Source organism: Neofelis nebulosa, chromosome 6, assembly GCF_028018385.1.
Source record: "Neofelis nebulosa isolate mNeoNeb1 chromosome 6, mNeoNeb1.pri, whole genome shotgun sequence".
Classification (NCBI taxonomy): Eukaryota; Metazoa; Chordata; class Mammalia; order Carnivora; family Felidae; genus Neofelis; species Neofelis nebulosa.
Genome location: NC_080787.1, coordinates 136,621,103 through 136,630,591, shown reverse-complemented (window position 1 = coordinate 136,630,591; position 9,489 = coordinate 136,621,103). Strand labels below are relative to the sequence as shown.

The window sequence follows — 9,489 nt, the reverse complement described above, 5'->3', positions numbered from 1 at the left end:
GTTACTGGGTAGAGTGCTCTACAAATGTCGGTTAAATCCAGGTCATTAATGGTATTTTTCATTCTTCTACTTTGTTGCTGATTTTCTATTAGTTCTATTACTGAGACAAGCATGTTGAAGTGTCCAATAATCATTATAGATATATCTATTTCTTCTTTCAGTTTTGTCAGTTTTCTTTATGCATTTTGAAGCTCTGTTGTTAGGTGCATGTCCATTTAGGATTATGATGTCTTATTGGAGAATCAACTCTTTTATGATTATGGAATGTCCCTCTTAACCCTTAATGATTTTTTTCTGCTTTGAAACCTATTTTATCTGATATTAATATAGTCATTCTGTTTTTCTTTTTGACTCACGTTTTACTTTTAAACTTACCTTATCATTAATTTGACATGTCTTATGAACATGTTGTTGAGTCATGTTTTTATCCGTTCTGACAGTTTCTCTCTAAATTTTCTCTAAATGGTGGTTAGACTATTTATATCTATTTTACTTTTTTAGACCATTTACATTTAATGTAATTATTGATATGTTTGGATTTAGGACAGTTGTTTTATTAATTGTTTTTATTTGTTTACCAAGTTTTTCCTTCCCTGTTGTCTTTGCTGCCTTTTTGGGGATATTTTAAACAAACTTTAGTATTCTGTTTTATGTATTGTGACTTTGACTATTGTTTCTTTGTATTTAGTCATAGCTCTAGGAATTACAATGTACATACCTTACTTTTATCAACATATTAGAATTAATATTTTACCATTTCAAGTGTAATGTAGAAATATTACCACCTATAGATCTTTTTTCTTTCCATTCATGTTATCATTGTTTTCTATATTATATCTACCTCTGTTGACACAACTCTTAGGAAATGTTATAATTTCTATTTTCAACCATCAACCATATTTTAAAGAACACAATAGGAGAGAAGAATAGTCTATCATATTTGCCCAAATATTTACATTTCTATTGCTCTTCTTTTATTCCTGATGTTCCAGGTTTTCTTCTGCCTTATTTTCCTTTACCTTCAGCAATTCTTTGAGAGGAGACCTTCTGGTATATGCTATAGTTACTTGAAATGCTACACTTCATTTGAAACATTTGAAAATGTTTTTTATTTCATGTTCAGTCCTGAAAGCTATTTTTCCGAGATATTGAAATCTAGACTGAAATCTTTATTGTAAAAATTGGATTACTTTTACTTTAAAAAATGTATTACTTCTGAAAATTTTAGTAGAGTTATCACACAATGTTACATTAGTTTCAGGTATACACCTAAGTGATTTCACAGGTTTATGCATTATGCTATGTTCACCACAAATGCACTTACCAACTGTCCTGGATTATTTCTATTGCTCTATGTCCAACTTCATTGATTCTTTCTTTTATTATTATAATTCTCTCCTATTCATCCCGATGAGTTTTCTGCTGTTAAATTCTTTAGTTCCTTAACTGTCAGTTTTTTATGCTTTATATCTTTTTGTTGAACTTTTTAAACTTTCTTTTAGTTTTAAGAGTGTTCATGATTATCTGTTGGAGCATTTGTATAACAGTTGCTTCCAAGTCTTCATCAGATGAGTGTTTCTCTCCATGTTCTTGCTTCTCTCCCAGTAGTGGACTGCTGTTAGTTTTTACTTGATGGTGGTGTTGCGGGAGTGGTTGTTATTCTCTCTTGTACTGGTTCAACCTCAGTATTTGGTAGGCTTTGTGTCTCTAAGTGTCTGGGGTAGAAATTTCCTAGTGACCCTGCTTCTCCCGCAGCTATAGAGAACACCAAATGGCCCAAAGTGATTTCTTGCTTTTTCTGTTTCCTTTTCCCAGATGCAGTGGGTTTTCATCTATGCCCTGATCAGGATTTGGTGACCCTTCCACACTTCTTGCCCACATGCATGTCAGCCCTATCTTTCTTCCACATTCTGCCCCAGGAAAGTTGGGGTCTGACTCTTGTCTCTCCTTGAAAGTTACTGTGTTTACTCAGATTTCAGACTAGTTGGTTGCCCTATAACCTTAGCTTTGATGGGTTCAAGAAAAGTTACGGTTTTGTAGATTATGTGTCTTCTTTTATTATTAGGGTGGGACATACTCTTTCCAGTTTCCCACATTCTTAGTGAAATCCACATTTTACACACAGCCTATAAAATAGGCTAGAATTTCATATCGATGCCAGAGTAGCTTTTATTTTCTCCTATATTGAATTCACGGGGCAGCTGCAGTGGGCGAGTTCTGCCGGTAGGGGCGCACCTGAACACCCGAACTCCTGAAACACAGGTGATTTGTGCAGCAGCAAGCAGATAAGCATGATCTTTGGACAAATAAGCAATTTTAGGAGACCCTTGGGTATATTTGGCAAGCTAAGCTCTAGAAAAGACTGAATTCCTTATAATCAGGGCAAATGGAAAATTTAGGGTTACTATCATTTGAACATTGAAGAAAGTGTGGCTGTGAACCTTGGTGCCGCTGTTGGAGGTGTTTATGACTGGCTTCTGATCTGGATTGGGCTGGTGCCAGTCCCAACAGGATGATGACCTACCCTACCAGTTGCACTTATTTTGAATATGGTTTAAGACACACTCACGTCTCTTCGCTACATACTGAATGCATTCTTACCTCTTTTACGTCTGCATACCTTCTGATTCAATGTAGGAGTTAAGCAGAAGTGCCAATTAGCTAAGAAAATAGGAAAAGGGAGACATCACTTTTTAACATATTATCAAAGTCATGGTTCCATTTAGGTGACACATAAAGTAAGGGGAGAGTTTTTCAGGATTTTTCCATAAATGAAACAAAAGTTTTATAACTAGAAGACCAATTAGAGCTATATATGAATTCAAACCTTTAATTTTATAGATGGGGAAATTGAGACATAGAGACGAGTTTGCTCAGGGTCACTTATGGATATGTTTCTGTTTAAAGCAATTTTACACACATTATTTGCTTTTTTTCCCCCCTCAGCAGCCCTGTAATAGGAGGCATTGTTGTCCCTGTTCCAAAAGTGAGAACAGCAACTCACCATTTGTGACTTGCTCAGAAGAACACAAAGCTTCTTCTTCTAATTCTAAGCCCAACACTCCTTCCCTCTCCCAGTTAAACTGAATCAAAGAGATCTAAGTTCATCAGTAAGTAGGACTGACTTGTGTACATGGCCGCATTCTGGGTTTAGGAATGAAGCAAGGAACAATATAGCCCAAACTCCCGCAGCCATGGGGCTTCTGTGCTGTTAGAAGAAATTGAATAGGTTCCCTCATAGTGGGTTGACTTGATAAGGTGAGGGAGGGCGGTGCATGGTGAGGTTATTTTAGAATCTCAAGTTCAGACACAGAATTCAAGAAAGAACCTGTTTGGGGAGGTGATATTTAAACCAAGACCTGAAAGATGAGAAAGGGCCAGCCCTGTGAAAAGACAGGAAAAGAATGTTCTGGGTGAAGGAACAGCAGGTTCAGGAGTGCTGAAGTGGATTGAGTTTAGCATGAAGAGCAAGGGGTATTGGAACCAGAAGAGGCTGGTCTGGAAAGCCTTGTCTGCCGCGGGGATTTTGGGTCTGAGAAATCCTAATCTTAGCTCTGCCACCAACTAGCCCTGTGGCTCTGGGCATATTACTCAGAATTCTTTTGACACCAGATTTTTCTGAGTGTGAGGTTTGGAATCCTACGTTTACACAGCTGCAGAGTGATTTTCGTTCTCCTTGAATTAGTTGTAATGACATCTAAGTTATGGTTTAAAAAATTAGGTTAGTATTAATTATAATCATAATAATAAGTCAGTCTTAGGTATGGAGAGATACCATCAAAGCATGAATCTCTTTTTTTTAAAAAAATTTTAATGTTTATTTTTTAGAGAGAGAAAGAGTGTGAATAGGAGAGGGGCAGAGACACAGAATCCGAAGCAGGCTCCAGGCTCTGAGCTGTCAGCACAGAGCCGGCCATGGGGCTTGAACTCAATGAACCATGAGATCGTGACCTGAGCGGAAGTGGGACACTTAACTGACTGAGCCACCCAGGTAACCCCGCCCCCTTTAAAAAAATTTTTTTAATGTTTATTTTTTAGAGAGAGAAAGAAGAGCATGAGTGGGAGAGGGGCAGAGAGAAAGGGAGATGAATTTCTTTTTTTTTTTTAAGTTTATTTATTTATTTGTTTGTTTGTTTATTTATTTATTTATTTATTTATTTATTTATTTATTTTGTAATCCTTCCACCCAATGTGGGGCTCGAACTCACAACCCTGAGATCAAGAGTCATGTGCTCTTCTGGCTGAGTCAGCCACGTGCCCCAAAACATTAATTTCTTAAGGAACTGTGTTACTACTTAGATTTTCAGACACCTGGATTATGGAAAATTTTTCTAGTCTGTCAAAGTTACCTTATATTATGACCCCCCCACCCCCCCACTGCCAACCCAGCGAATAGAGCTGAATTTAGTCACTTGGGAAGTTGTGATTTGTTAAAAGGGAGGTATCTTTAACCTAGCACATGATACCCACTTTTTACTAGTTTATTACATTTCTCCCTTTCTTTAGACTGTAGTCTCAAATGAGATCTCGAGTGTTTCCACATGAAACTACTTCACAGATTAATGAAAAAAATACAATAAGACTAAAATGATTCTCCTGTGGATTATTATACTATTCTAATTTTTCATCTAAAAAGCTAAATTTAAATGTTCTTCTCTGAGAATTAGTGATCATGAAGCAAAATGAGTGTCTGATTGCTTACTTCAAATTGTCATATCACTTGACTAGACATCGTGTAGATTCCTGCCTCTGACTCACATATTTGACTTGTGTCTTATTAACCATGTAGGAAATCTTATTTAAGTTAAACAGAGTATTAAATATACACAGTACAGAATATAAAGTATTATAGAATTAATAATAAGCTGTCAGAAGCCAGTCAGGGTTTCAAAACTGTCAAAACTATAAAAGCCTTCAAATAGAATATTAGTGCATTTGAAATAAAGGCAATTTTATATTTACAGGGAAATTTCAAAAGAAATAGCAGCAGCGATGAAACATTTGTGGCAGTACAGACATACTAAAACTTAGATAAGATAGGAAATATATAAAATATATGTGAATGTGGGGTTTATATGAAAGCTTATGCATATGTATAAATATATGTATATAGGTATACATAAGTGCTTGAGTTTTGTCCATTTAGTAACAGGTATTAATTAACATCTCCTACTTAACAGGTAGAATGCCAGATACCGGAGTTACAAAGATGGATAAGACAGTCTCTTTTCTCAAGAAGCTCCTAATCTAAAGAGATAGATGCATGAACAAGTAACTGGACCCCATTGTGATAAGGACCCAACCCGTGGTATGAGGAATGGTTATTGTAGCAGAGAGAAGAGAGTAATCAATCATTCCTGGGGGCATGGAAGTCTTCCAAGAGAAAATGACATTGCAGCTTGGCCGTAAAGGATTAGTATGATTTTTCCAGGCTAAGAAAGAAAGGACGCATGAACAAGAGTACACAGAGGTGACAGCACGTGTTGTTAGGGCAGGAGGTAGTTACAGGAAATGGGTTTGGAATGGTAAATGGTACCAGAATTACGGCATATATTGGTTAGACTGGTAAGCAGCCATATTGCCATATTAAAACATTGCAATTCACGGTAGGTGGTTAGAGGAGCCTTTGAAAAGTTTAGCTTAATTTGAGCTGGGATACATACTATAAAGGGAGGAGCCTTAAAAAGGTGTGGAGTTAGGAGGATAATCAGCATCAGGAAGCTGAAGCAGAGGCTGCCCCTGAGGAGGGAGGAAAGAAAGAGACCATGTTGGAGAATAATTTGTGAGGTAATAAGGACACATGGGTGACAGGTTAGATGTGGGTGTTGACGAAGGGAGAAGATTAGGTGCTTAATGAATATTTATGGTGGGATAATGTTGCAATGTTTTAAATGATATATTTCCTCACCCCGCATATAAAATTCCTATTTTCACTTGCTCAGGTGGCAAAGGCCTTTCAACTTCCTTGTCCTCAAGTCAGGACCGTTACTGAGGAAACAGACAGAAAGGAAAATGTCACTGTCACTGGATGTAAACTCCAGGGCAGCGTCTCAGTTTTGTTTGCTTTTCTATTTCCAATATTTGAAAACAGAATCTGACATGTCTTGGTGTCTAATTAATATCTGTTGAGGTTTTTTTTTTTTTTAAGTCTGTATATGAATTTCAAAATGGAATTTTTGAGTTCATGGTACAGATAATAGCTTTGAAGCAAAAACAGAAAGGAGGTTGTTTTATTTTGTTTGTTTTGTTTGATGATTTTAGAGAGACAGAGAGAGCATGCTCATACCCACGGGAGGGACAGAGGGAGAGGGAAAGAGAGAGTGAGTGAGTACGAGCTAGGGAGAGGAGCAGAGGGAGGGAGAGGGAGAGAGAGAGAGAGAGAGAGAGGGAGAGAGAATCTTAAGGAGGCTCCACACTCAGTGCGGAGCCCAAAGTAGAGCTCGACCTCAGACCATGAGATCATGACCTAAGTGGGACACTTAACAAATGGAGCCACCCAAGTACCCTAAAATGGAATTTTTGAGCTCATGGTATAGATACTAGCTTTGAGGCAAAAAAAGAATAAAGATTTTGAGTAAATGACAGCTTGGGCATAAGAGCTGAGGACTGGTCCAAAGAAGAAGCATGCAGAATGACTTTCTCTTGTCTGTCCAGGCAGGACAATAATCCTACAGGCTGGAGTGGAGGAAGACAACAGGACTTTGAGCCACACACCCATCAGGGATCAGCTCCAAGGAGGATAGAGGAGTAATGGAACTCCCTGAAAAGTTTGAGGGTCTAAGAGTCGGGAGGACTAAGATTCCATTTCCCTGTGGAATTCAAAGAAGTTGCCCCCTCACGACGGCATGATGGCAGAGATGCCCAGATGGCTAGGCAGAGGGACTGAGAGAGCTCCCCAAGTGTCCAGCAGCCCAGACTGACACAGGAGAGCATCTTACCTGAGACTCAGGATGGGGAGAGAGGACTTAGGTCATTCTTCGAGCCGAGTCTAAGGGAAGAGAGGGAGAGAGCATACTGAAGGTTTTGGCATCTGAAAGTCTCAGAGAATATGAGGCAATTAAAACTTCAAAAGATTGAATGGATATGAGTGTGTTTGGGGGCTACAAATTGAGTTCCTTTTAGCACCTTCCGAGAGAGTTGAATAAAGAATGAGATTCTTCTAAAATTAATTTTCATCTTGTTGTATTATATTGTATTGTATTGTATTATGTTGTATTACGCTTCCCGAAACACCACCTTACCTATGATGGAGCCGTGTGAGTTGTAGCTTCAGTAGCTTCACATTGACAAGACCTGTGCCTGGGAAAATACTGAAGAGAAGGAGTTTTAGAAGTTCTGTCCTTCACTCCAAGGTCATTCATCTAGGATTACATGTGGTTGAAAGTAGGCAGAGGGGGTCTCATTTCCTAGTTTTCCTAAAAATGGTAAACATTTTGAGTGCTTACCACGACATTTCATCAATTCTTAGACCTATTTTCATGCAGTTTACATCTTGAAAATCAGGATGCGTTTTATAATTCTCAGCATTTTTGTTAGTGACACCAATAATGGTATGTGTTACTATCGGTGACATCTTAGCTTAGGAAGTGCCATATGAATCAGATACTGTCTTGAGCATTTTAGATGTACTAACTTAATAATCACTACTATTTGGCAGACAAGGAAACTGAGGCACGGAGTGGTTAATAACCCGCTGAAGTTGAGTAACGTGAATATCATGGAGCAGGGTTTTAAAGCAGTCTTCCCTCAGAGCTCCTGCTCTGTGGACGCCATGCTGTCGTTCAGGGTAGAGTGCAACGGGCACCCTTATAGCAGGGTCCCTCTGCTGAGTTTCATGGTATCCTTAGAACACTCATAAAATTGGTACTGCTTTTATTTCTGTTTAATATCTGAGGGAAGTGTCTAAAAAAGGTTAAGTAACTTAGGGTCATACTGGTGGTAATCAGCCAAGTAAAGGGCTTGGACCTTGGCCTGATCCAGTCTTTTCCTGGCTAACTAGAAACAAAGTCTTTTAAAGGTAATCTGCTCTGTAAAAGAACAGGAAAGCAACACGCTAAATTCAGACAACTTTTATATTTATTTAGAGTCTATCACTGACCTTTGAAAAATGTCAACTATACTATGACTAAACACCAAAAAGTATTTACTTTCTATACCAGAGAGAAAAAATTAACATTTATAATTTTGCATGTATTTATTATCATTATTTTTTAAATTGCCAGGCACTGGGATTACGGTTGTTCTATTTTGAAAGACAACTGCATGTTAATTTTAATAAGATCTTATATCTTGATGATTGTTGGCAATAAATCATCCTGAAATAATAGACCACAAAGATGAAATTCAGTTGAAACTAGAGGTTATGGAATTCACATTTTAAATTCACTGATGTCCATTAATTACTTTATTAAAGACAATGTATCTGGGTTTTATCTTCATTCTAGCACTTTTAATACTCCCTGATTTGCTGATCCTGTACAGGACCTGTTACTTGTTTTTTCCTACTCAAATAGATTTCTGATTCACAAAGCTTCCAAGGGACTGATATTCTTTAGATCATAAAGCCTTGTGTTTGTGGGCTAATTTGTCTTCTAAATGAGTTTCAGAGGTTATATATTATTCCATCTTACCATTAGTAAGGTAAGGTTAAGTAATAGAATCTTATACACGGATTCACTATTTTATCAAGAGGAGTTTTTGTTAGGAGAACCACACCACACCAGCTATTAAGATTAGTGAGTTTCAGACACAAATGTACAAAGAAAAGTCCTGTTCTCTCATCCATTCTGACCTGTTCAAAAGCATGGATTAAATGAAAGGGAACGTGAATTTACTAGAGGACTTCATACAGATACATGAAAAATCCAAACTAGCATGTAGGTCTTCTTTCTAACTTTCTTATAGACATTATGGCATAGCATTTATGAACATTTTCTCAACAGCCCCCTGGATGTGAAGATATGAAAAAGGATGTGTCTTACTGCTGGTCTCATGCTCTGGGCCAACAGTTCACACGGTAAAGGGTGGGAGGCAGTACTAGGAGGGGAGGGAGGTCACTCCTACTGGGCGTGTTTTGGAAATTTGTGGGAGCTCTGTTGTTCTTCTAATGTGTAACCTTGGGATTTACATACTGAAATCCATTTTTAAAATTATTAACGACATTCATTTCATACTGGTGTATTAGGACATACCAATTAAAAAAATTACAGGTATAGGCAAGTTATATTATTACCTAGGAGCTTCATTAGAGAATAAAGGAAACATCCAAAATATCTGTGCTATGAAGGGAAAACTGGTTCTACAGAATTGCTCTAGATCAGGGTTTTCAAAGTGTGGTGTGTGGAACACCAGCACCAGTACCAGCTGGGAACTTGTTAAAAATACAGATTCTTGGGTCCTACTCTAGACTTACTAAGAAACTCTGGGGATGTGGCCCAGCAATCTGTGTTTTAACAGGGTTTCTGGGAGATTCTGATGCTCAGGTTTGAG

General features: G+C 37.8%; 1 long non-coding RNA gene across 1 annotated transcript; it reads right to left on the bottom strand.

Moving 5' to 3' along the window:
• Positions 1–249: 249 nt before the first annotated feature.
• On the bottom strand, positions 250–8,179 carry LOC131515011 (uncharacterized). The gene is made up of 3 exons (XR_009263384.1): positions 7,242–8,179; positions 6,939–6,988; positions 250–2,661 (listed from the first exon to the last, which is right to left on the bottom strand). It is a non-coding gene; the product is annotated as an uncharacterized LOC131515011 (long non-coding RNA).
• Between the last annotated feature and the right edge of the window lie 1,310 nt (positions 8,180–9,489).